Below are 5241 nucleotides of genomic sequence, written 5' to 3'. Positions count from 1 at the left end.
CCACAGATGATGTTCTTGGGCTCCAAAGTGAATGGAGGAATGCAGTTTCTCTGTGTTCTTCCTGTGAGGAAGAATGCGATCCATTTGAGGGCGTCTAAGTGAATTCCGATCTGATAGAGCCTCTTGATCAGGGTGTGGTGGGTACACAGTATCGAAGACAGCTAACAGTTCGAGGAGGATCAGGGCCGCGTTTCAACCCGGTCTAGGAGGGTTCTGATGTATCCAGTGGCCCCGATCATGGCAGTTTTGGTGCTGAGGTTTAGCAGCAGCCAGCATGACTCGCAGGTAGGGGGAAGGGGAATGCAGGGGGGAAGAGGGTCGCACAATGGGTCTTGATTGCGGGAGGAAGGGAATAATGTTTTTTTTTTAAAAGTCACTCACCTTGTCGCCGCCCGGTCCTGTGTCGCTGCTCCTGATTCTGATTTCAGGAACAGAAATCAGGTAGCCAGGCTCCCTCCCTATTGCAGCATTGTGTTTGGTCTGAGCGCCGTGACTTGGCGCTCAGCTAGGGGCTGTAGTGGTGGCCCTATTTTCCATACAAGCTGTAATGCAGCCTGCATGGAGAAGTGGGAAAGTGTGCATGACTGGTTTGGGAGGCCCGAGAGGGCCGACCAAACAGTCACTGCGCACTTTTAGGAGTGGGCCAACCACTCCTCTCTTGCTTTGCTTGCAGAGCAGAGCAGCCTCGCCAACCCACCTGCCCGAAAAACAGCCAAACATAAAATGATAATAACTGAAAGTTATTATCATTTTATGTTTTTGCTTCTGCACTGCTTGAAAGCAGTGGGGCGATTCTCCTACGCCATAGTGCAGGAGCAGCTCCTGCTGTGTTTGGTGCAGAATCCGGTTTGAGATGTGTCCAGAAGATCATTGGATCTGAGGTATTTCTTGAGTTGCCAGCAGATGGCCTTTTCAAGGACCTTGGCTGGGAAGGGGAGTAGGGAGATGGGCTCGTAGTTCTTGACCTCATTGGGTTGGGCGGACGGTTTCTTGAGGAGGGGCTTGATGTCAGCGTGTTTCCACTTATCTGGGAAGGTGGTCGAGGGAATGGATGTGTTGAAGATGGCTGTGAGAATGTTGCTGATAGTCCTGTTGCCGATGTTGAACATGTGGTGGGGACAGGGGTCTGTGGGTGCTCTTGACAGGATGGAGTGCATGATGTCTACGGTGCTCTGCATGGTGAGCTGGTCCCAAGCGGTGATCCAGTGGTCAGAGTTAGTGACTGTGGGAGTAAGGAGGTTGAGGATATCATCAGCGACAGGTTGGGATTCAACGTTTTTGTAGATGGCGGAGATTTTGTCATGTAAGAATTCCACCAGTCTTGGGAGGGGATGATGGTGTTTCCAGTTAGTTAGGGGTTGGAGTTCACCTCCAAACCACCAAATCTTCTCTTTAAAAACTTGCATAAATCGTGAAGGGTCTGGGGTAAAACTGGTAATCATCTTTATGGAGAATAATGTCATTGATCTACATCCAACTATGACCCAAGATCATAATCTAACTATCCTAAAATTTACATTCCAAGGTGAAATGCATGTTTCACTAAATTAGAACTGCCACTCTTTTCATTTTATGTGGGCTACGAGTGAAACTGTAGTGTTATGTTGATTTGTATAGTGCACTAATTACCCAAGAGTGTATCCAGGCGCTTGGGCAAATTGTGTAGGTGTGTGATCCCAAGGTGCTTTATGAAGAGCCAGGTCTTCAGCTTCTTGTGGAACTCAAGACGTGAGGAGGAGGCTCTGGTGTGTTGAGGGAGGCCACTCCATGTCTTGAGTGCAATGTAGGAGAATGAGTGACCTCCAGTTTTACTTTTACGGATGCAGGGAGTGTGTGTGAGTCAAAGTGTAGGTGTCTGGTTGGTTGGTGAAAGTGTATGCGTCCGTCCAAGTATTCTGGTCCTGTGTTGTATAGGGCTTTGTATGTGTGCATGAGAAGCTTGAATTGGCTGCCTTTGTGAATGGGGAGCCAGTTGTGTTCTGGGTGGTCTGGAGTCTGTGTTGGAGTTGTTTGAAGATTACGGAATAAAGAGTTTTACCATAGTCCAGGCTGCTGGTGATGAGTGCTTTTGTGACAATCAGTTTAGTGTTTTGAGGCAACCATTTAAAGATCTTTCGCAGCATGCGTAGGATGTGGAAGAAGGAGGTGCACACTGAATTGAGTTGAGCCACCAAGTTGAGCTTGTCATCTAGGATGATCCCTAGATTTCTTACGTAGTCTGTGGGTGTGGATGTTGGTCTTAGCTCAGATGGCCACCAGGGAGAATCCCACAGGAAGGGCTTGTTGCCGAAGACCAGTACTTTCGTCTTGTTGGAGTTGAGCTTCAGGCAGTTGGTACCTAGCCAGTTTGCTACCATGGTCATGCTGTTGGTGCAGTTGGTTCTGGTGTTTGTGTTGTCTGTCAGGGAGAGGATGAGTTGGGTGTCATCAGCATAGGAGACGATGGTGATGTCTTGTGAGCGGATGATGTTGGTGAGCGGTGTCGAGTATATGTTGAAAAGAGTGGGGCTGAGGGACGATCCATGTGAGAACCCGCAAATCTGTTTCTTTGTCTCTGATGTGAAGGGTGGCAGTGTGACTTTTTGGGTTCTTCCCGTGAAGAAGGAACAGATGCATTTGAAAGCGTATCCTTGCATGCCAATGTCGTGTAGTTTTCTGATGAGGGTGCTCTGGGAGACAGTGTCAAAGGCCGCAGACAGGTCGAGCAGGATGAGGGTCACTGTTTCTCCTCGGTCTAGGATGTTTCAAGTGTCTGTGCTGTTTCGGTGCTGTGGTTCTTTCTGAATCCTGATTATTTGTCGTCTAGAAGATGGTGAAGTTCAAGGTGGATTGTGAGTTGCTTGTAACTGGTCTTCTCAAGCACTTTGGCTGGATAGGGGAGCAGGGAGATGGATCGGAGGTTGCTCAGTGGAATTCGGTCAGCTGTGGGCTTCTTGAGGAGGGTGTTGATTTGTTCAAGTCTGCCCGGAAAGTGGCTGAGGGTGAGGTGAAATCCTTTACAATCGCGAAGATCTCCTTGCAGCCGTTGGAACCTCCTTTGATACGGTCCACTAGTGCTTATTTCTTGGTGTCTCCAATTTGCTGGCGATAGCGTCTGAGTGCAATCTTGTAGGTAGTTCTGATGGTGGAGTCATGGCTGGCTCTCCAGTTCTGTTGGTGGCGTCATTGCTGGCTCGCCATTTCCTTTGTAGCTAGTGTGTACCAATAAGAAAGCAAATGTAGGTACAATGTGAGAGACCAAATAGTTGTTTTGTAACAGGGTGGTATCAAGCACTTTATAACACTTTCCTCTTCATCGGGGCATTAAGGCTCGCACATTTAAGGAAATTATGAACAGTTGGTCTTTGGGTAGTGTAATTTAGGACTCAATGTTGGGATCACATCAATCAAAAACAGTAAAACTTATGTAAAATTCTTTATAACTCATGAACATTGTTGAAACCCCCCTGAATCCTGTAATACATACAAATCAAAATCCTAAACTCTATAACTATTCATCAATAAAACTGCATTTGAAAAACTTGAAAACAACCAAATAGAACAAACGTTAATGCAGAGCAGACTATATATCCAAGCAAAGGGAGGGGCAGTATGTGGGTCATCTCTGAGTACCCGTCCTCCTCCCACCTAGCAAAGATCTTAAAACTAGTAAGCAACCAGAAAAGCTCACTCGTTAAAGAACACAAGTTTAAAACAAAAAATACTGCAAGTCACCATTGGTCAAAAACAGGTAGATTATAAAAGGGCGAACAAACAAACTCCTCACGCACACCATTAAAGCCATACAAACCACAGAACCAGCTTACCTTAACAACTGCATTGTGTTTGTTTATTTTTCTGTGATTTGTTTTGAATCAGTTTGAGTGAAATGGGTTTTACATTGAGAAAACATGTAGCTCCTGTTATGGAAGGTGAGAGAATTCCTTCAAAAGATCCTCCTGCTTATGTAATTATGTTGAATTAGGGTTTCCATTTGTGCATGAGGTTATGCCAATGGAATGAGATTACTTCTGATGACAAGAACATGCAATTTCGTCCAGAGAGTAACTTTAGGTTGAGAAAGAAAGATTATTTGAGATGAAAGAGGCTTGAGAGAAAACCACAGCGCAGACCTGTGCATCTTGAGGCACTGAATGAATGGGATTTTGTTCCAATTGAGAAGAAACGAAAAAGAATGAAAAGCCAGGTTAAAAAAGTTGTGAACTATCGTATAGAATCAAAATAGGGCATGCAGAAAAGAGCATGGAGAGAGGATATGATACCAAGTGTGGGAATGTTTCCTGCAATAGACAATGATACTGATCAAAAGAAGCAAATAAAATAATTTTCAAATTAAAAAAACAGAAAATAGAACAATTTGAATGTGGAGGATACATTTCTAGATGATTTATTGGAGCTCCTCCATATAATGATTACTATCAGTTTGAGACTTGTAGAGCAGGGAAGAGCTGCAGATTCTGGTGCAGCTGGCACAGGTATACTTTCACTGCCAAAGACTCCAACAGCATCCAGGAATTAGTGGGAGCGATTTTGCTAGTGTTGTCACTGTGCTTACCATACTAGTACCATGTGTACCTACTGTTGGCAGGACAGTTCCTATTGCTGCTGCTACTGCAGTGGAACCAGGAGAATCAGTAAAGAAAGAGATTAACGTTTACAAGCTAAAATCTGAATATTAAGACATTTTGCATGGTACTATTAATTTAGAAAGATTTACTGTATATAATGTAGATTAATTGCATTATCTAAATAAAGAAGCAGCTAAGTGCATGTGTGTTGAAGATGAGAAACTAGAAGAGAGCAGAAGAATGTGGTGTTGATCTGTTGAAGAAAAGCGTTGTGCAAAACATATAAAATGCGTATGACTGAAAACGAGACTGACAAAATGGCTTTAATATCTTTACAGTCACATATTAAAGACTTAGCAAATCATACCATAGAATGGATGAATTTAAAGAAATACACAGACAAATGGGAACCAAAACCTAAAGGAAGTGGCAACCTACAGAAGAGAAAGATAGAAGTAGAGAAAGAAAGGAATGGGATGAGCCTGAAAAAAATGGTTCCTGTGGATGGACTACCTCGTAGCATAGCTGTTGATGGGGTGAATGCTGTACAGTTATGATCAGTTTGGTGGACTGGTCACTGCTCTATGCTCTGAATTGGCTGGAGGGCCGAGTAATGGGGAAGGGGATTGACTGTATTCTGTTTTGTGACCCAATAAAGTCTGTTTAAAAAAAA

This window comes from Triturus cristatus, chromosome 2_2 (assembly GCF_964204655.1).
Source record: "Triturus cristatus chromosome 2_2, aTriCri1.1, whole genome shotgun sequence".
Lineage (NCBI taxonomy): Eukaryota > Metazoa > Chordata > Amphibia > Caudata > Salamandridae > Triturus > Triturus cristatus.
Note: the sequence above shows the minus strand (reverse complement) of the source record.